The sequence below is a fragment of the Ixodes scapularis genome, unplaced genomic scaffold (assembly GCF_016920785.2).
Source record: "Ixodes scapularis isolate PalLabHiFi unplaced genomic scaffold, ASM1692078v2 PGA_scaffold1__304_contigs__length_218370807, whole genome shotgun sequence".
Lineage (NCBI taxonomy): Eukaryota > Metazoa > Arthropoda > Arachnida > Ixodida > Ixodidae > Ixodes > Ixodes scapularis.
In genome coordinates this window covers 184,260,596-184,283,577 of record NW_024609846.1, presented here as the reverse complement: position 1 = coordinate 184,283,577, position 22,982 = coordinate 184,260,596, and the positions used below count along the sequence as shown (strand labels likewise).

The window sequence follows — 22,982 nt, the reverse complement described above, 5'->3', positions numbered from 1 at the left end:
CTATTCTAACAAAGTGCCCAGCATTCAATTGCCCATAAGAAGGTTCGAGGTGGGCCTCCACTGGGTTGTGCTAGATTTTCTCTTCGTTAGGTTCGCTCTAGTCCCCTTAACAATTGTTTTTATCTCGCACGGAGGCGTTTCGAAAATTCAGTGTGCTCTTTGAATTGTTCGTCCCATACATTGTTCACTCTCTCCAATCTGAGCTTCAAATTCTTTGGTTTCTGTCACAGGAGGTGGGCCACGAACAAGCCGGCCGATGAGCCCCTCACTCATTCTTGTGGGAGCGGCGGCAGACCACATGGAGGCAGTGGTGACAAATCTCTGCGACAGCGACAGGGCAAGAGACCGGCCAGTGCTGTCGCCGCCTCCGGCTGCAATGTTTGAAGCAATGGTGCGAGGCACTGAAGGCAATGACAATCACGCCTGCTGGAACGACGTGCCAGGTAACTGGGGGCTTTTGGATTGGGACAAATTTGCACCAACATGTCGAGGATGGGTACCGTGAGCCGTAACATGTCTACTTGTATTTGCGACTTGTATCATTTTAACAGCAAATCTGGAACAGAAAAAAAGGCACCGAAGCCTTTTTCTTTTATTGCTCGGCAACGTCTACACTATTGTACATATCTTTGAAGTTCCAAAATTGAAAATGCGAGCAGTGGGTCGTGACATAGTACTGATAGTACTGTGAATTGAAACCAAAACTAGTGTTTGCAAAGCGTACAGCGCCACGACGGCAGAGAATTTTGGGAAGACTCGGTACAGATCACGTGCCTTCTCGTTGCGCTTCCGCGACAGCGAGCGAGTCGTGGCAGCTGCCGCCAGCAGCAGTCGCAGCCATCCGCCATCCCGCCAAACCGTCGTTGGCGGCGTACCGTATCTGTGGCAGTGGGCGCGTTAAGTCGGCGCTCTTTTACTCCTCCTACTCCGACTAAACGGCGTATAGCGTACAGGAGCGCGACACACCGAGGCTGCATTCCAAACCTACTCGAATGGATACGAGTTACCCTGGCGGATTATGTCACGCTACATCAAAAATAGAGAAACGCTGGACGCGGGTAGGTTTTCGACAACCACCTTTACCCTAGAGTTAGATCGAGTAAGTTTTGGAACACGGGCTTTCCCGCAACACATCGTAGGATAGCGGTGGCGCAGCAGGCGTTTGCGACTTTTATTCAAGCGCATGCCCGCATAAAGCTTTATGCCTGTGGTGCCGGGAACGCCATCCAGATTCGGCGACATTCGGGCTCAGTCCAGTCAGCTCAATCCTATCGCCAGCATCGCTCTTTTCAAGCCCTGTGCAGTTTCGTGGCTCCGGGTTCGTTCCTCCGACGTTGCGTCAACCGCATGTGGCGATGGCAACAATCGTAAAGAAACGTACGTCGCTGACGTTCGCGACAAAGCTTGAAATCATCCGCCGCGTTGAAAAAGGAGAAAAGAAGTCCAGCATTGCCGAAGCGTACAACATACTGCGAAGCACTTTGAGCACGCTGCTGAAGACGAAAAGTGACATCGAACCGAAGGCTGAACAAAGCAAGCACTCCAGCGCACGCCGTGTTCGGACACCGGCCTTCGAAAAGGTGGAAAGATCACTTCACAAGTGGTTTATGGACGCAAGGGCTCGGAACATTCCGGCGTCAGGCCGATGCTTCAACAGAAAGCAAAGGACTTCGCGTTCATCCACCAAGCACAAAACGTCGCCGCAAGTAGAGGGTGGCTGCAACGCTTCAAAGCCTGTTACAACATTGTCGGGAAGACGGTCTCACTTTTACGCCGCTACTGCAGTGCAATCGACGGTAGTGATCTGGCGCTGGTGGACTGCTTGGAGACAGTGGAGCCGGCCGTAATAAGGCATGCGGTCAGCTCCATGCAGCAATCTACACTGCGGCAGTTTTTTTCGTCGGAATAAATAGTTCACCTTAACGCTTCACGTGAATACTGTACCTCGTTTCAACTTCCGTCCGAGCGCAGCCAAAGCTACGTGTGGCCGGAGCCAATCACACGTTGGCAATTGGTCACGCGATCTCGCCTGCACTTGGTATCGCTCCGCTGCGCCGCTGGTCGTCCGCGCCGCCCGCGCTCGCCGAGTATTTCGTCTGCTACGGGTGTATCAACGAAATCGTCTGCTACAGGTTTAAAAAGTGACCTTTCACGTTCTGAAATTTAGTCGCAGGGGATGTCAGTACGTAGGCTGGCCGCTGGCGTCTGTGTCCGAGCTTTCCACCTGTTCGGCATTTCGGCATAGTTTCGAGATGTAAGTAGACATTGCAAGATGCCCGACGACCCGGCCGTTGATGTTTCCTTGTATTGTCTGGATATACCAGGGCTCGAGCCACAGTCCTTTCTACCAGCTTCTTGGCTTTACAAAGTGATCGGCAGGTAAAGGGGTGCCCTGATTTCGCTGTGTATCAGGTAATTGTAGTCGCCCAGACGCTTTTCTTGTTTACAAAGCATTTGCGGTACGACGCGGCCGGAGTCTCCTGCAGAATTTAAAAGTAGACATTCATCACGACCTCTCGCGCCTGACGCCCAGACATGCCTTTGCGAAAGGACGTTTTGAAGAGACTCTGTGAGGAAAGCAACAAACAAGCAGCAAAGCACATGATTCGGCAATTACAGGAACAAAATCACAACTGAGTTGCAACAACAGTTGCCAGCGGACGTATGTTTTTTCACCAAACCACATGTATCTACATATATTAACAAGAACTTAAACTTCAGATATTTAATTCCTTCAGTTGCAAATCATTCTCAGCAGTACACATCTGGAATATTGTGCAGCGTTTACGCACAAAACAGTTGTTTAAAAGGAATTACTTTTGCGGACTACTTTGCAATGCGTAAAAATGCTCTTCTCGAAGTTGCGAAGCGTCCGTCAGCCTTTGGCTGCGCTCGAACGGAAGCTGAAACGAAGTATAGTCATTTTTTGCTGTTAGCCTGTCGTTTGCCTCGTGATTGTGCGCGCTGTGCTGTGACGCTCTTTTTGTGTGTGACTTTGTATATCGAATTTTGATTATATCGAACTATTTCACGGTCCTTGCGCTGTTCGATATAACGAGGTTTGACTAATTTGCCAACACCTAGCTTTGAACATTTCTACGAAAGGCCCATGTGGCTGTTGGGCCTCTTCCCCTGTGTACTTGCTCTTCCCCTAGCACTCACAGTGCCAATGTGTTTTGCACGCCCAGATGCTCCTGAGCCGTCCGCCTCACCTCTCCAAGACAGCAGCGTTGGAGCTGCTTGTGTGACTCCGCCGGCAAGGAGCATTACCTGCCCCCGTGCTGAGCTGCCAAGCGGGGCATCCAGAAGAGCTGGAAACCGCATCGCAGCACTGGAGCGGATCATGGCTCCCGAAAAGGAGGCCTGTGTAGACATCCTCGAGAGGGAAGATCGGCGGAAGGAGGCGCAACATTTAATGCAAATGCGCATACTCCGCAACAAGCTTTTTGAGCAGCGACGACGCGGACGGGCAGAGTTCCAGCTGCTCCAGCTGGAGAGAGAGATAAAGGTGGAGCAGCTGGCAGCCCTGCACTGCAAGCTACAAGGGTGTGGAAATCACAATTAAAATTGGGTTCTTTCAGTTTAAAAGCATTCCGAGGATTTACTTATTTAGTTTATGTGCGCTACATTGTAGTGAAACGATAGAACCTAATGTGTTATGCATATTCGGAAGTTGAATGAAACAGCACACTACAATTGAAGGAAAGGGTAGGTCTTTCGTTAGCTCTGTGCTGGCCACAAGTCTTTCCCAGAATATGTTAGATTGACCAAATACGCGGAATTGGATTTGAAAATCAATTTATTCGAGCGCTTACTACTGAATTCGTGTCCGAGTATTTGCACAAGTCAGTGACGGGTCAAGAACAGAGTACAAGCTGGAGATGAGAAGTAGGACGGAAGCTTTAATTGGAGAGGAGGTTTCCCCTCTCCACCTCAAGCTTCTGTCTGCTTCCTCCTCTCCAGCTTGTACACTATCCTTGACCTGTCATTGACTATAAGCATGTGCTACTGGTTGAATATCCCTATTGGAAACACAGTGCGATGATCTGTGTGCGTTTCAGCGAGCCGTTGATTGTGTCGACAGGGTCTGGAGGTGATGGCAGTACATGTGGACGCAGCCGCCTCCGGCGTCGGGGTACTGGTGGAGAGGGTAGAGCAGGTGGGCATGGCTCTTTTCGCAGCAGGGCCAGGTTGTGCAGTGCAGCACAGGCGGTGATGATGAGGGCTGACCGTTCCGCCTTGTACTGTAGCCGCATGTCCAGGCATGGGAAGCGTCGCTTGAACACTCCAAATGCCCGTTCGACCGAGTTCCTTGTTTTTAGGTGAGCTGCTTGGTACCTATATGGTGCAGCATTGGTAATGGAAGCAACGTTGCAAGATAAAGGTCTTCAGGTGTAAAAATCGCCACTGCTGCAACCATCAGTATGGTTCAGTAACCTGTACAGTGCGGCCCATCCATGCTAGCTGCATTTTCGGCATTTTCTATTGCTTACCAGAGGCTACTGTTCTGCATACAGTGGTTTTGGCTGGTGTTTTCTACATTACCGTCTTAATTCAAGTTCTTGGCCCTAGTTCAATTCTAGTGACAAAAAGCAACAATTGACACCGACTAACTGTGACGAGGAAGAACAACAAATGTTCTCGAGGAAAATAAAAATAGAACTAAAATGTTGTATGCTACATACTTTTGAAACAAAAATTTGTCCACAGGAAGTGAATAATGCCAGCTTTTTTTGCCATACAAAGGCCCAAAGGTCATGAATCTAGCGGTGACAAAGATTTGCAGAACTAATAGTAACCAATAGGAACACTGTGGCTACAGCATCACTTCTTGTTAGCTGTTCTGAATTTCATGCCATTATTTCTTCCAACAAATTAGTACATACCTGCCCTTTGGGCTGTTGGCTACACCTGGGCTGGTCAGGGGCGTCAGAAGAAATTACATGCAGGCATAGCCTGCATCTCCGAGCAGCAGGCCAGGGATGCGCCGATTCTCGTACAGGACCCTTGCACGACTGTTATCGAATATCCTGCTGTCATGCACGGAGCCTGGCCATCTAGCAACAAGGTCAAAAAACTGCAGCTGGGGTCCTGTGATGGCCTGTGGATAGGAAGGAGCAGTACAGGGATGAGCAGGTTGCCATGATATGAACACAAGTGCTCAAGCTGATATTTCTACTATGATTAGTATATTTTCGACAAAGTGCATCTGCAAGCTTTGGAAATTAACTAGCATTTGAGTTCTCGCAGTTTTATGTGACGTAAGCTTCAATGTGGCTTAATTCCTAGGTTTTTCACGCGGTATAATAGAAGAGAATTTGAGCACGGGATAAAATCTCCCTAATATTTTGTTCGAAAAGTATAATTCAAGGGGAAAATGCTATAAAACATGAGCGTTTGCTATAAAATAACAAAAGCCACCTCGGCACCCAATTAAATGTATGTTTCCAAACACACAATACATAATTCTTGGTTTTGAACTAGTGATGCAAAACTATCGATAAATTGACTATCGATACTATCGATAGTTTTTCCAAAACTATCGATAGTGTCTCAGAACTATCGATAGCCGACTATCGATAGTACTATCGATAGTTTTTCGATAGTCGACTATCGATAGTACTATCGATAGTTTTTCGATAGTCGACTATCGATAGTACTGTCGATAGTTTTTCGGTAGTCGACTATCGATAGTACTATCGATAGTTTTTCGATAGTCGCCCTACCGCTCGCCTCCCCCTTCTCCTCTCCTCGCCCAAACTCCCGTCTTCGTCATCACTGAAAGCTGAACGAAAGTTGGGATGGTAAGTGGCTGGCCTAATTGGTGTCCCATTTGAAAAAAAAAAAGATAAATAAATAAAGCGATAAAAAGAGAAGAGGGAGCGACGCAAACTACTAGTGTCGCAAAACTATCGATAGTAAATCGTCGACAGTACCATCAATAGGTTTACGATAGTCGACTATCGATAGTTTTTTGATATTTGATTAACGATAGTTTTTCGATAGTCGACTATCGATAGTACTATCGATAGTTTTCCGATAGTCGACTATCGATAGTTTTTTGATAGTCGACTATCGAGTACTATCGATAGTTTTTCGATAGTCGACTATCGATAGTACTATCGATAGTTTTTTTCACTATCGATAGTCAGATTTCTGGCGACTATCGATACTATCGATAGTACTATCGATAGTTTTGCACCACTATTTTGAACCCTCTCTAGCTGGCCCACCATTACTCTGCACTGTCACAGAGTGCAGATCTCTCTACAAGTTCTAGTCTATATCAGTCACAATATCACCGAGCTTTCACGTGCCACACCGGGTCTTGGCGTGCCGTTGTTTTCAACTTACTTCGCTGTCGCTAACAGCACAGACAGAAGTGAACTTACCTGCACGTTGAGGGAGAAGAACCCCTTCCTGTTCCTGAAGACTTCCCCATTGGGACCGCCAGGTCCCTTTATTTTGACGTGGGTGCAGTCGATGCACCCAGTCACACTGGGGAACTTCCCGATGTTGTAGAAATCCCGCATGACCTCGTCGCAGTCGCCCTCCGGGAAATCCACGAGGCGGGGGAAGAGAGTCTCGGCGAGGACCCGGGAGACGCGCTCGATTACGCGGCACACCGTCGGCTGCGACACGTTAACGAGGTCGCCCGTAACTACTTGAAAAGTCCCGGCGCCATAAAATCTCAGCGCTACGAGGAGCTGGAGCATCGGGGACAGTGGCAGGCCGCGACTGCTCTCGTTTGCTTCCAGCGGCAGGCACTGGAGAAGGCTTACTACTGTCGATTTCGTAAAACGATATCGCACCAGAAACTCCCAGTCGTTGAAATGCTCCAACGGGTTGAGCCGGTCCCGGCAACGCCGTCTCGGCACATCGACGTCCTGGTCGGGGTCTCGGCTGTCGTGAAGGACTTCATCCGTTCTCAACACGAAGTCGACGAAGTCGGCGAACGATGCGTCGGCCGCCATGACACTGAACGCACTCGAGTGGCTCGAGTGGCCGTTCAAGGTAGCTCCGGCGCAGACTCGAGATCTCGAGTAAATTTTGCAGTTTCGAGTGGAGATTTTGGAGTCGAGTGGAGTTTCGAGTGGAGATCTGTTTATGAATCGCAAAACCACCCTCAAGTCGAGTTTCGAGTCGAGTTTCGAGTCGAGTAGCGTTTAAGAATACGGCGGATAAACACTGCCGGCAAGCGCCTGGCCAGAAGTGCTCATTTTCAGCTTGGCTGCCGGAGACATAAACACGGCCGGCAAGTGTTTGGCCAGCAGTGGTGATTTTCAGCTTGGCCGCCGGGGACATAAACACGGCCGGCAAGTGTTTGGCCAGAAGTGCTGATTTTCAGCTTGGCCGCCGGGGACATAAACACGCCCGGCAAGTGTTTGGCCACAAGTGCTGATTTTTAGCTTGGCCGCCGGAGACATAAACACGGTCGGCAAGTGTTTGGCCAGTAGTGCTGATTTTCAGCTTCGCCGCCGGAAACATAAACACGGCCGGCGAGTGTTTGGCCAGCAGTGCTGATTTTCAGCTTGGCCGCCGGAGACATAAACACGGCCGGAGTGTTTGGTCAGCAGTGCTGATTTCCAGCTTGGCCGCCGGAAATATAAACACGGCCGGCGAGTGTTTGGCCAGAAGTGCTGATTCTCAGCTTGGCCGCCGTGGACATAAACATGGCCGACAAGTGTTCGGCCAAAAGTGCTGATTTTCAGTTTCGCTGCAGGGACACCCATAATCAAAACTTGCATTGCGTTGACGAAACTTTGGCATAACGACGGGCAGCGAGAGAAGCATCATGAGCGAGTGGTCGGCAGGACATTAGTGCGTGCATCGCGCGAGCACTGTTAGCGCAAGCAAACGATCACCGTTTTATTCAGTTTTTGTTTTCGTTAGACTTGAAAGGTTATTGTCTTAACTAGCACTGTCGTGTGATATGTTCATTTGGAACATTACTAGAAGTGGGAAAATATTGTGCCCGTCGTTGTTTTATGAAAATAAAATACGAAAGCAGCGCCGACGTCATCTCTCGCTGCCCGGCACTCTTAGCGCGAATACCACATCCGCGATTTTTCGGTTAGTGCTCCAGATATTTACTTCCCAACTGCACTCGCAGAAAAAAAAGTTGTAGTCGGGTGCATCGGGCGCAGATGCTCCCCTTTCCTGGAAGACGCACCCTCCGTTACCCAGCCAGTGTACCTGTATACCGACCATAAGCCCTCTTCTCTACCTTAAAAACCTATAGGTGTATCAATGCACTGAGCTTAGTAAACCGCCACGCTAGCCACGCACCCCGATCAGCTTGTGCTTGAATCGGATAAGAATGGATATTTCAAGCTTTGTGTTTTGGAAGAGCCTAAACAAGACGTCTCTCATATATTGATTAAACTTAAGCTAGTCTCAGTAATGTTTTAATTAGGTGCTAGGATACTGATTTCCTGAGCCAAGGAAAGCTAACAGCTTCGGTTAAAACCGCAACGGAAACGTTCAAAATCGAACCACACGTAAAAGAAAAAGAAAATGAACATCTCGACCGAGATGTGCAGAACGCTGGTTTTGTTGTTAACAACGTGGTTGTTGGCGGGTGGTGGGCCACGCCGTGACGCTATTGACGCTATCGTGGTGATTGACGCCAGTGATGCTCGGCCGTACTACACAGTAAAATTTTTACACCATTAAGGGTGTAAAAGGGGTGTTGTAGCAACTTACACCCTCGGCTACACCCTTTTAACACCCTAAACCTAGGAATACAACCTGATAATTTTACCGAAAAAGGTGCTGTTTCGTGTTACACCCTACATTTAGTAAAGAATGTGGGAAAGGTGTAGAAGAGGGTGCTAAATAAATAATGTGAAATGGTTTTGGAAAGCTTATATATGGCTCTGTACATAATGTACAGGTAAGATTTCTGATTGAAAAGCAACAGTTGTTAGCAGTCTAGTTTCTCATAATGTCAGTTGTAATTCATGCAAATAGCTGATAATAAAGTGCCTCTTTTGCATACAATTGTTATGTTCGCCAACAAAATTTTATATATGAGTTCATATTTAATTTTCTTACAAATCACTCCATGCTCAGAAATCAGAAAGTAGGGTGAAATGCTCTATACTAGCATTTTTTACAAATATTTATTGATGGAAGTGTACAGTAAGAAAATCAGTCAGTCTCGAGTTTATATCTGGACACATGAAATCAAAATATTGTGAAAATGTTTGACAAATATTCATGACATGCTGCTAGAACCTGTCTCATGACCATGTCAGCCCGAGTAAATATTCATTTGAGAATATGGTGACATGCACAAATACTCACACACATAAAGATGCAAATCCCATAATAAACCAGCCCGAGACATCCCTTAAAAAATGGCGTGTGGTCGTCTATGGGAAATTCAATGGGAGGCTATCACCCCCTCTAGCTTTGCATGGTCGGCCTTAAAAATGTATAGATACAGCTACAGCCAGCTATAGAAAAGTTTAGGGTCCTGTGTCTAAAGTCTCAGGGCTGTTTCAATAACAACAACAGCAATAATAATAATAATAATAATCAATAACTAGTGTTTTAACAGTGTCCAGGGACATCCAATTGTTCTTCTTGCGGGCGAAGTGCAATAGAACGAACAAACAGACGCTTGCGCGCTCGCAGTCGCACACATACACGCGCGCACGCACGTACACACGCATGCACACGCGCAAACCCACGCCCGCGCGCAGACGCACACGCACGCACAACCAGAAACGCACACGCGCATGCACGCGGACGCATCCACACGCGCGCGCACAAACACACGCACGCGCATGCACACACACACACACGCAAACAATTACGACGAAGGAAACGTTTCTTGAGTTAGTTTCGGTTTCGGTTTACACAAAAAAGAAACAACCTAAAGTTTAAATAAAACCTAAGATTTACTCACTTTTTGTAATGTTTTACGTTATTATTTTATTGAAATTCTTATTGTTACTAATGTAATAATATTTTGCTTAGTATCGTTCTGAAAAAATAACAATCAATAAAAAGGAAAAGAGACTCTTGAAGACTGCGCAAGACCATCGCTATCGCAATCAGCTTCCGTTGGGCTCGGTTGAATGGTCGTTGAAGTTCCAAAGCTTGGTAGAAGAGCGTGTTGAAAGATGTGGTTGTGTTGTCCCTGTTTTAATTGTTTATTCTTTCTTCATCAACAACAAAAGTTCCAAAGGCTTCGGAAATCTCCTTTTTTTAACGTTTTAGCCGTTTTAGTGGATATTTTAAATATCTTCCTTACGAATACCGTGTTCAAGAATAACAATCGATGACTGATAGCTGGGAGACGCTGCGTCTTGCCAACGCCCGTAAGTTCAGAACAGCCCATGCACGACTCGTGCAAACGCCGGTTAGCAACTTTCTTTTGTTTCTGCGAAGTGGGCTGCTGTTTCAAACTTTGTCGTGTACCGTGTGCTTGCTAAGCTATGCCTGATTCTAACTATGCTTCTGCCCTGTGTTATTTCGTTATTTGAAAAGAGCGTATCTTCTTCAAAACCTGTGACTCGCTCCGCAGTGTGAGAAAGATTCCCGCGCGGCGGAACAGTGGGCATGTTCTTCGCGCCGTCGTGCGGCGCTCGTCCGGTGACGCTTGGGCGGAGCATTCAAGTGCCGTCTGACGGCAGTTCAAGCATTCAGTCGCCGTCCCAAAGTGTCAATCACAGGTCATGCTAGTTCTGACATCTTGTCCTAACAGCCGCTCGCTACCGATTTGTTTCATAAAGCGGGAGTGAGAAAAACGTTAGAAGAGCGAGCAGGCAACATGATTTTTTGCATAAGCTAATGCCTGTGCGTAGAGACGCGCGGTCTCTTCGTCATATTTCCGAGGGTAAAAGCGCTAAAAACAACGGACAAACAACGCCCTATGTTTGTTTCTTTTACTTGTCCGTTGTTTTTAGAGGTTTCACCCTCGGAAATTAGGTATCTTCGCGTTTACCGAACCGGCACACTTTTTAAGTTTACGATTGTGTGATGCAAAAAAAAAAAGGAGTTTAGATGTCACGTTTTTTAGTAGTGGCGAAAGCCCTTACAAAAATACGAGCAGCTAGAAGAGCAAAACCATGAAAAAAGGCGGAAAAAGTTAACTAATGTCAAACCTGAATATTTGATGGAGTTCCAAGACTACCACCGTACCAACTCGCCCGGTTATTCTTTCTGTCAAAGAATAATAACCAACAGTAATAAACAAATAAATACCAACTATTAATTGGTTACAAAGACGTAATTGGTGCAGTGCAGCCCTACGCTACTCTACTCTTTTGATAATAGGGAGTTTTAGTAGATCGTTTTCAAAGGCTCGCTACCGCTACGGGCGCGCGCTTCGGAGCATGCATTGAAGTGGCAGCGCGAGCTCCCGCTACGAACAGCGTGGCCCGAAGACACGATCTACTAAAACTCTCCGATATCAGGTAATGTGTAAATGTATAGGGCAGTTGATAGCAACCATTTATGCCCGACCCATTATATTGAGTTTTTTCTTTTTATAAAAGTTATATGAAAAAAAGTGCTCTTCCTAAAATGAGCCGCACCATTGAATGTACAATAGCGTGTAACGTTTATGTATGTTCTCACAGGGTGTCTACCAACCGGGAAAACCGGGAATTGTCAGGGAATTCTAAACCGTCTGGAAAATTCAGGAAATTGTCAGGGAAACTGCCAGAGATTTGTCTGTCAGGGGAAATGACTGATGAAAGCGGCAGAGTGGCTCGTGATTGAGTGCGATAGTACGTTGGAATTGCGTACGGCGTCTGTGGTCGGTTGCGTTACTTTAGAGCGTAGAGAAAATCGGTAGCCACGGCAACGACATCAGTGCGCCGCCCTCGCAACGTTCGCCGTAATAGTTGGCCAGGACAGCGCTAGGCGGCGCGAGCTACCAACCGAAAGAACATTAACAATCGCTGTTTCTCCATGCTCGTATGCACAACTCGCGTACCGGTCTATTCGTGGGTCCTCGTGTTTTGGTTGGTGCTGTCGTCGCGCTCGGCTACGTCAGGCAGGTTTTGCCTCGTTTTCTAATGCGGCGGAATCCTTGATCCTCAGAGTGAGGTTATGCGAGCATCACCATGTCGTTGTCAAAGGAATGCTCTTTTATTGTGGACTGGATCAACCCTGACATCTGTGAGCACGCAAGTTGGATTAGGCCTGTGCAGAACGATGCAAACAGTGCTTACTGCGTTTTGTGTTCCAAGAAGTTTTCGTTAAGCAATATGGGGAAAACTGCTATTTCGAGCCACGTTTCGAGTAAGAAGCATCAGGCTGCTACCAAATTGCTTCAAAGCGGCTCGCAAACAAATGTTTTGTCGTTTTTCACAACGAATGCGGCCTCCTCCTCTTCGACTTCAACCAACGTTTCGTCCCGAATGGGTACCGACGCCACAAGCGCTCCTGTGACACTTCCAGTCGTCGCACCCACCGGGAAGACCTCGACGGTTGGGACTGGCTTTGTTCTGAAGGATGATGTCACAAAGGCGGAGATTATGTGGTGCTTGAACGTGATTATGACTCACGGATCCTTTCGTTCCGCGGCAGCGTCTGCCGCGCTTTTTTCTTTGATGTTTCCCGCACGCGAGATCGCTAGAAAAATGCAATTGGAAAAAGACAAAGTCGGCTATACCATTTGCCATGGTCTTGCCCCCTACTTCCGAGAGAAGCTACTGTCAATCCTTGCTGGGGTGTTGTACCTGGTGGTTTCATTTGACGAGTCGCTAAACAAAGTCAGTCAGAAGGAGCAACTGGACGTGATGGTTAGGTACTGGGCACCAACTGATGCCACTGTACGAACTCAGTACCTAACCTCGTGTTTTTTGGGACATACCGGCGCAGAAGACCTGGCATCAGCTTTCAGAAAGGCCACTGAAGACGTCAAAAAGGCAAAGTTAGTGCAAATGTCAATGGACGGGCCAAATGTAAACATAAAGTTTCTGAGGTCACTCAAGGAAGAACTGCGATACTCTGATCAGGGCTACGAAATCCTGGACATTGGTAGTTGTGGGCTGCATGTTGTCAACGGTACATTTAAAGCAGGCCATGCCGCGACATGTTGGGATTTGGTGGTGTTTCTTCGCAGCAGCTACAACCTCTTCAAGTGTGTGCCTGCACGTCGCGCAGATTATGTTCACTGTACAAAAAGCACTCTCTTTCCTCTGAAGTTTTGCTCAGTGAGGTGGCTTGAAAACGCCAAAGTGATTTCAAGGGCTCTTGACATTCTTCCAAACTTGTTCGACTATGTGGACAGCTCGAAGAAAACAAAGAAGACACCAACATGCACCAGCTACTATACACTGTCGAAAAGGCAATACATGACCAGATGCTGCCCGTGAAACTGGCCTTCATGTTGTCCATTGCTGAGGAACTGGAGCCATTTCTGGCAGAGTTCCAAACGGACAAGCCGATGCTTCCTTTCCTCGCAACTGCATTGGATAACATTTTGCGGTCGCTGTTAGGAAGAATCGTCAAAAAGGAAGTTTTGAACGGGGTGGACACATTCTCCAAATTGCTTAAGCTTGACGTGGAGAAGCCCGAGAACATCATCTCTGCACCAGCTTTTGACATTGGGTTTTCTGCCAAGATGGAACTAAGAAAAATATCCAAGCCGTCACAGCTGAGGGTGTTGAACTTTAAGAAAGAGTGCATTTATTTTCTGAAGAAGTGTTCTCAAAAGGTGATGGAGCGGTCACCTTTGAGGCACAAGCTGACGAAAGGTGCTACGTGCTTGGATCCAGCCTGTGCATTGCTTGTGGAGGTTGGTGAAAAACGGCTGACTATTGCACTGGAAGTGCTCACGGAACACCAGTGGCTGACTGGTCTTGAAGCAGAGCGAGCTCACCGTTCCTATGTGCAAGTCTGCTCGCTAAGTTCTACGCAGGCATGCCTAAAGAACTTTGACAGGAAGCAGCACAGACTAGACGAGCTTTGTTCACCTAATCACACAGAGCTGCTGTCATTTGTCAAGCTCATTCTTTGCCTCTCCCACGGCAATGCTGCTGTGGAAAGGGGCTTTTCCGTCAATAAGGAGTGTCTGGTGGAGAACCTCAACGAAGAATCACTGATCGCGCTACGAAGAGTCTATGACGGGGTGTCGGCAGCAGGTGGTGTGACCAAGATTGAGATTACAAGCAGAATGATGCAAATGGTTCGTGGTGCCAACATCCGGTGGAAGGTTGAGCTGCAGAAAAGAAAACAAGAAAGACTGGAAGCGGCAGAGGCGGAGAAAAAGAAAAAGAGAGTGGGCACTCTGATAAACGAACTCAAACTAAAAAAGCAAAAGCTGATCAGCGAAGCGCAGGCTGAGGCTTCCCTACTACAGGATAAGATCGACTCTTTGAAGCAGTAGAGTGAGATGGCGGTTGTTCCCTAGTTGTGTGATATCAATAAATTGGTTTGTGATGTTAACGGCACCTACGCAGGGATAGCCACGTGTTTTTGTTTTATTGTATGGGTCAGGGAACTTAATTAATACTGTCAGGGAAAACCTGGAAAAGTCAGGGAATCTGAAAAAAGCAATTTCGTAGACACCCTGTCTCAGCAAAAGAAAAGGATGCATTAGAAAAAGGCCAATCAATTTGTTTCCTCTCTGTTAGAGCTTCTTTCACGTACACACAAAATGTGGGTGTCTACGTCTAAAAGAGTGGAATTGACATTTCCTGCAGGGCTGGAAGGCCTGACTCAATTTGGCTAGCAGCTTGAAACCTATGGGAACCTGGGGAACTGAACCACAAGAGTGAGAATGACACCCGCCTTGCACTTCCTCAACGATGGCACCATGAAGAAGGGGGAGCTTCCCTAAAGTGAATGATATAGCAGATGGGTCGTTCCAGTGAACCCCCATACAGATGATACCAAGCAGAAAATTATTAATAAATGTTTTATTAAAAACATGGAATGTGAATGGCACGGACAAGAAGGAGGAGATCAACACAGCGCTGTGTTGTGTTCATATCCTCTGTTCCCATATTCTTCATGATTTCTTTTCAATAATTGGCTACTAACTAGTCCAATCATCAGTATGCTGCTATTTATTAGTATGCATTAACACCGTGCTTGGAGTTGAATCCTACAGTCATTTATTAATGGACAAAAACAAAAAGGAGGGTGCAAGCTAGCTAAACAGGCTAAGCACATAATTTATTAAAGACGGGTTCTCTGAAGGATGACACAAACGCAGAGAAGTATCAAACACAGCTGAGTATTAATGGGCAAAAATGAATAGGCGACCCAAAAAAGAAACCGCAGGAGAAGACATGAAGTCAGTCTTTACAACTTCTCTTCTGCTTGCCACCACTTTACAAAGGGAATTCCTTCCTGGGCTTTACAGCGCTTTACTGTTCAGAACCCCTGACATACCCAAGGACAGTAAACATAAAAAAGCAACCTACTAACATTTGGGTAAATGTGATTGAACAAACAACAGGGAATGCCTGGAGCTTTCAACCTAGGAAATAAAAAATATGCACAACATCAAGATTTTAAAAAAACAGACGGACGCATCACACCTGTTTCTAACAAAAATATAGGCCAAGAAACTTCTTCCACTCAATGGCAGAACACAGGGAAGGCAATAATAGATTTCTAGGTTTCATCATTGTTAGTGATTCTTTCAGTATACCCTTGTGGTCACTCTCTTTAGTCAAAATTATTTCATCATCATCATTCATTAAATCATCATCACAGTTGTGTTCTTTAAAGGGGTACGGAAACAAAAATTGAAATATTCAAATTTCGTTCGGAAGTGAATCAAGTATGAGGGATAATAACCGTAAATCATAATCGCACGTTTGTATTTTGAACGATTGGCTATATTTTGCGTTCCAAACGGTGCACTCGAGCAAGCGCTCGAAGAGAAGCGAACGGAGAGCGCGATGCGTCATGGGATATCCGGCGCAAACAAAAGCAGAAAGAAAAGATTCCCCGCGTTCGTGGAGTAGCAAGGCAGGCGTTGGTGGCGCTGGCAGCGTTGTGGTGGTGTCAATGGCGTCAGCGCGTTACAACCGAGCCGTTCGAAGTACCCGTGGCGTGACGAGCGTGTGGCTGGCCCACGTGGGCTGGCCCAAGGAGCACGTAGCTTCCACAACACTGTCAGCTTAGGGCTCAACGGAGTGGGGAAAGCAACTTTTGTTCGAGTTTTGAGCGACGGGCTAATCTTCTAGGGGAGAATGGCTGTTTCCGGTTGCACGAACGAGGGTCCGAGAATGAGGGGAGTCCTTTCTTTCCGTCTTCTTGGACCGTTTGGTACAATGCGCGATTTGTGAGTTGAGCCAGATGCGCGTAGGAGACAAGTGATAAGCGAAGCGTGGGTTGCCTGCAATCCTCTGAGACAAACAAAACGTGTCACTTGATCTCCAAACAGGAAAGCTTTACATGCTTCGTTTGTGGCAGACCATCATGTTCACAATGGTTCAGCCGTGCAGTGCGATGCTTGGGGCCTCTGCTTGCTCACTTAGAGTTCGAGAAAGGGGGGTGCCGTAGCACTTCCCAGTTGACCTTTTCCAGAGGTCGCTGGGCGCATGCGCCGACTCTGAGAGAGGAAAAGAAAGGGAAAGGCGCCATTTTTGGTGGCTCTCTCGCCCGCTCGGTCGCTCAGACAGTGTTGGTTATGCTTGACTCTTCCGGTATTCTCCCGGCTTGGTTTCATATTCGTCATGCCTTACCACCGCGTAGCAGAAGGTTGCACAAATAGAAGCAAACATTGTTAAAATGCCAGATTTTATAAAATTCTTGTAGCCTTTCGCGGGTGGTGCACGAAAGCACCCGATGTCAAACACTCCGCCGTTTTTGCCCTGCTTTCAAAAGCCTATGACGAGATTCCCCCGTGTCAAGTGGCTGGAACATCAATGTGACGGCGGGACATTCCGCTTTTAACTTAAATACAGTAAATGTGAACAGAATGATACACCTGAAATTGGGGTAGGAAAAGGAAAACGCAAAAGGACACAGAAAAAGGACAGGCAACGTCTCCTGAGACGCTGCCCGTTTTTCCTTTGCGTTTTCCTTTTCCTATCTCAGTCTCAGGTTTAATAATTGAAAATGAGCGTGTTGCTGATTAGATACGAATACATGAAACGATAAAACATCAAGGACATGGCCGGATACGGGACTTCTTGAAAGAGGTACTCTTTCCGTCCCTCTGATGGAACATCGAGGCCTCGATGTTCCATCAAGCTTTCATGTATTCAACTTACACCAGCTCGCCTGCACCCTGACCTTTTTTTGTTAATAGTAAACGTGCAAACGAGGTTGTGTGACGTAGTCATGCCATACACGGTACTGAATTAAAAAATAACAGCATAAAGCTTTCCATTTTCAGGCGTGCGCTATACACATTCGCGTCTTGCCACGTCAAAAAAAAAAGAAAAAAAAGAGACACACACTAAACGAAAATATACCCAGATGGGAGTACATCGCTTGTCCTCTAGCGCATTCCCTTATGGGAGGTTTTTATACTCTGCAGGATGGGAGTTCAGAATGAACTCCCACGCAGGCCAGCGTTTTTTGGGGGATACAATGGAGTATGTACAGAACTCCCAGCAGTACGGGAGTCTGTTCATGGATCAATGGGAGTGTTTATTTACTTCCATCAGAGTGTTCCTATGTGGATCCAAGGGAATATTCTTTCACATCCTTATGGGAGTTTTTACGTGGACTCACGGGAATGTTCCTTTACATCCACCTGGGAGTTCTTACGTGGATCCACGGGAGTATTCTTTCACATCCATATGGGAGGTTTTACGTCCATTTATGGGACTATTCTCTCACATCCATATGGGAGTTTGTACGTGCACTTATGGGACTATTTTTTCACATTCATATGGGAGTCTTTACGTGCACTTATGGGACTATTTTTTCACATCCATATGGGAGTTTTTACGTGCACTTATGGGACTATTTTTTCACATCCATATGGGAGTTTGTACGTGCACTTATGGGACTATTTTTTCACATCCATATGGGAGTCTTTACGTGCACTTATGGGACTATTTTTTCACATCCATATGGGAGCTTTTACGTACATTTATGGGACTATTTTTTCACATCCATATGGGAGTTTTTACGTGCATTTATGGGACTATTTTTTCACATCCATATGGGAGTTTTTACGTGCATTTATGGGACTATTTTTTCACATCCATATGGGAGTTTTTACGTGCACTTATGGGACTATTCTCTCACATCCACCTGGGAGTTACTGCCGGGACCTAAGGGAGTATTCTTTCACATCCATTTGGGAGTTAGTACGTGGACCCACGGGAGTCTTCTTTCCCATCCTCCTAGGAGTTGTATACCTACGGGAGTATTCCTTCGCATCCATCTAGGAGTTTCTTCCAAGTCAGGAAGTGTGGAAGGAAAGGCATAAGCAGGTAGTATAATGCACGAAATAAATTTATTGCACTATGAATATTTTTTGCACATGTCGTGTAACAAGAGCTCATTTTGCCTTGGGCGCAAACTGGCTTATACCCCGTCAGGCGGCCATTTAAATGGCCTTCAGAGCAAACTCCTCAAAAAATGTCTGCGAACACCAAAGGGCACAGGCAGAGCCGAGATTGTGAAGTGATTCGCCTATTCTTTGAAGGAATTCATTCCGAAGGCCATTTAAATACCCGACTGACAGGGGTATTTATTACAATGTAGGGTACGCTAGGCTAACTGTGGTACACAAGCCACGATCGCTCTGTAGAAATTTATCAATTCCAGTGCCTTCACCCGTGGCTTCATGTAGCAGTCGGCAAAACCACGTTCAATGAAAGTCAGCATCTTGTGCCTTTACATAGTGGATGTAGAAAATCCAGTAGACGGCAATGAGGTACGCCACATCCTAATGGAGCCATACCATAAGTTCGAAGTTCTTCCTTAATCAGTCCTAAAATATTGAAATAAATTACCTCAAACTTGACAGAATTTGATAAAACATAATATGAGAGTCACAGATTTTTCACCTCAGCTTATTTATGTTAAGCACTCTGACAGCTCCTTCTTAGACGTCGCAGCTTGCTTGTTGTATGTAGTAGCGGCAGATGCAATTACTCTTCCTGCAATCAGTCCGCTGTTGGCCATTCTCTTTCCTGTGTAGTGCTGGAAGGGACCTGTAACCAAAAAAGCACAAGCATTTAAGTTAAAATGTACTCACAATCAACACAACAGGTGTTTCCGACGTTATCGTATGAACCTTGCAAACCAGGTGGGGAGTGGACTTTTCTCAAAAAGTGAATTGAAGACGGTTTCTTCAAAGCAATATCAATACTACTGATATTGAAAATATAGTAAAAGGGCAGAATGGTTTTAAAGTGATATAGCAACGAAATTGTAGTGCCTATTTTATTGTCTAAATGTCAACCATGTTTTGACCATACAGTGGAGACACCAATTTTTTGCTCAAAAAGACACAAAACATTTAAAACTAGTGTCTCAGAAGATCTCCCGATATGCATCACGTTTGCGACGTCTGGTTCTCCTTCAGTCAAAGCTACATGGGGGCTGGCGTGGTTGTGAGCTAACACGTTCGTGACGTCTGGTTCTCCTTCAGTCAAGGCTATATGGGGGCTGGCGTGGCTGTGAGCTTCGCCACTTGACGACGTCAATGCACTACAAGCTGGCCGTTCGAGTTGTCCCTCCTCGCTCTCCGCAGGAGTTGAATAGGCACGATAGAAAAAAAAAAAACGGTTCAGCCAAGTTAGACAGGGCTCGGGCACACACAGCCTGCCACCATGTTCCCGTGTAGCGGTGCTGCTTTTATGTGGTGTGACGTGACAGTATTTGGTTTATTTAAATAATGTTTCGGCGTCTTTTTTAGCAAAAAAAAATCGGTGTCTCCATGGTGTGGGCAGAACATGGTTAACATTTAGACAATACAATTAGTGCTAAAATTTTGTTGTAATAACCTTTAAAAAAAACAAGAAAGAACAAGGTACACCCTTATTTTCAACAGTTCACATCAAACATGTTTATAACTATCTACCTTTCTGTGCTAGTTTTTTTTTCCATTGTTTCATAGTCTCAGTAACTTTAAGAGCGAGTGACAGTCCTGCAAAAATGTCATCAAGCATGTAAAAATTTTCAAAGCCGGAAAAATTGACAGCTTATTGCAAGCTTTTAAAAAGTCAAACCAAACAAAACGACCTATTGCAAAAACTGTAAGATACCTGTCTTGCTGCATGTAAGCTTAAGAAATTGAAATTAGTATACATTTCTAGCGATTTACTCCTACAAACTTTAATTTTCTTCACTCTCGCACAATCACTAGGCAGAAGGAGCAAAAGCCCTCCTATTATCATAATCGTGTGCACTGCCAACATGCAAGAGTTATCAACTTTTTGAGAAACGACTATCAGGGATAGCTCACATATATGGCACATAGCTAAATCAACAGTAAAACAGTGCTGACTTGAACTTAACTTAGTACTGATACAGCGGTGTATGAGCATCAGATCATTAACAAAGAGCAAAATCAACACTATTCCCAGCACTTACTAATAGTACTGCACTATTGTAATGCCCCGAATCTGGGTGACGCCTTTCAGATCACCGCATAAATTGGCTTTACAATGTATCGCACTACGATTTACCAGAGAGGTGCCTGAAGGTGGTGAAAGCATCGCAGAAAAAATTTCAAAGAATGAACTTACCCGAGTAAAAAGTTAAAAAACTGGTTTGGCTACCTATGGCACCAGTGTGCTACTATATGCGCACCCACCGACTGGCACAACCGACAGATGGCGGCAACGGCACCGACGCCTTATAGCAGTTCAGTAACTGCACGGTCACGCCAAAAGCCCACCACATGTAGCTGAAATTACTCAATGAACCATCGGTTTGATTATTTTTGTGTCCATTTAATGTGATTTATTGGGGGTGAAAATAAAATAATGTTCTGACAATTATAGCACCGAAAAAGTGTGCACCATTTATGACTCAAAAAGGTTGTCTGATTTTGGTGTGACTGGGCGGCTGCTGAGCAGCTACAAGCCGCTAGGGTTGATGTCGCCATCTGTCAGTTATTGAGCCAGTCAAAGGGTGCACAGTTAGCAGACGGGCGCCGTCGGTAGAAAAAAATAGTAATTTTTTTACCTTTTACTCAGGCAAGTTTGTTCTTTGAGCTTTGATGCAGTGATTCCAATACCTTCAGGCACCTCTGTCGTAAATCGTAGCATGATGCATCCCCAAACCGACTTAATGCAGTACTTTAAAAGCTTCACCAAGATTAAGAACTTGGCAGCACAGGTGTAGTGTATATGTGAACAGGTCTTAAAGGGAAGCTACGGAGCTTCTTGGAAAAAATGAGTTAGAAGTGGATTCTAGTGTATTTTTACCCCGTGAACCCGAATACCCAAACCATTTGGTGCGTAAGTATTCTTAAACGCGAGAAAAACGCGAAAGACAGTCGCTGTCCGTGACGTCATCGACAGCTCTTTTGGCTGCCCAAGGCTAGGGAGGCGGGGCTTCAGTCTTATTTTGAAATTGCTCGTATGGCTCTCCGGCGCGTCGCATTGAAATACAATTTTGATATCTGTTAATCTAAAGGCCAAATGAACGCAATTCAAGTGTTCTTTCTCAAATGTAGAAGTGCCCCATCTTCCCTTTAAAGGAAAGGAACAGAAATTTAGATTTCACAAAATAAGGTAGCAGGAGTGTTCAACGGGGCGCCACCAACCCCTAAACACCACTCATAAAGCGATATCTCAAACGGATGGCCATATTTTTGTAAAATAAGGATGCGATGAGTGAGAATCGCGACATCGTGTTTCCTGCAGAATAGTTGAGGAGGGGGGGAAACGGCCTTGCTTCGTTCCCTTTTCGCGTCCTCGCGGAGTCAAAGTGAGAAGAGGAGGAAACCAGAATCGCGACGTCACGGGCCTTTTTGGCCATTGTTCAAGCATGCTCTTCTTTCACAATAATACAACCATCCGTTAGAAATATCGCTTTATGCGTGATGCTTTCGGGTTTGTAGCGTCCCGCCTAGCGCTTCTGCGTTGTTTTCCGAAATCAAAATTTCGCTTCAGCATTCCTTTAAAGGATGTACACCTAACAATTATATTTGGCAAATATATAACAAGGAATTACCTTATACAAATAATTTCAATTTTTTTAGTTGTAATAGACTGAGTTCACAGGCCAGTTTGGCTAAGTCACTGCTGCTGCAATGCATCAAGGGAACTTTCGTCTTTCTGCATGTGCCCCAACCTCGCTGGAGCTCTGCGCGTGCAAAGCGCGAGACGGCACGAGGTGTCTCAAACACTGCCACCTGCCCCTAGTGAACTAAAGTTATGGCGGCTTCACACACGCACTGAACGCTAGGTGAGATCGGTCTATTCCACTAAAGATTAAAATAACCATACCAAAAGGCTCTTATCAATCCTTCATGAGCCTTGATTGTTTAAAAAAGCAGCATGTCCCCTATACCCTGTTTCATTATAGTAAGTTACAGCTCAAGATGGGGCGAGGGAAAGCAAGGCCGGGGAGGAGGAAGCAGACGGAATGCTAGATAGAAGAGGGAAAAACTTCCTCCTTTCCTCTCCAGCAATTCGTCTGCTTCCTCCTCCCGGCCTTCCTTTCCCTTTCCTTACATTCTTGAGTTGTAACAGACTATAATTACGTGAAGGACAGACGAAGGCAACGCCAGACGAGGGGAGAAAGGCCAAGCACTAGAAAGGTTGGGGAGGGGAGAAACCTACCCTCCTCTCTAACGTTCCTAGTGCTCTCTCTTTCTCGCCTCGCCCTCTTCTTCTGTCCAGCCTTCCTAGTGCTTGCCCTTTTTTTTTTGCCTGGCGTTGCTTCGCTTGCACTGCACACAACTAGTGACGCAGACTGTTGGCAACCTGCACGACAAAAAGCGTCGCTGTAGTTGAGGTTTGCGATCCGTCGAACCATAGCTTCCTGTATACTGATAATGCTTACCCAAATGCTGGCTAATGGGGAGGGAAATCCTGCCAATTACAGGGAGGTAGAGGCAAATATTGCCAATCAGGACA

General features: G+C 46.0%; 1 long non-coding RNA gene and 1 pseudogene across 1 annotated transcript; one reads left to right on the top strand and one right to left on the bottom strand.

Annotated features, from left to right (window-relative positions):
• Positions 1–22,982, top strand: part of LOC115323457 — a 60,069-nt pseudogene that overhangs the window by 11,352 nt on the left and 25,735 nt on the right.
• LOC120841004 lies at positions 4,252–6,868 on the bottom strand. Its single transcript, XR_005715669.3, has 3 exons — positions 6,393–6,868; positions 4,887–5,101; positions 4,252–4,338 (listed from the first exon to the last, which is right to left on the bottom strand). It is a non-coding gene; the product is annotated as an uncharacterized LOC120841004 (long non-coding RNA).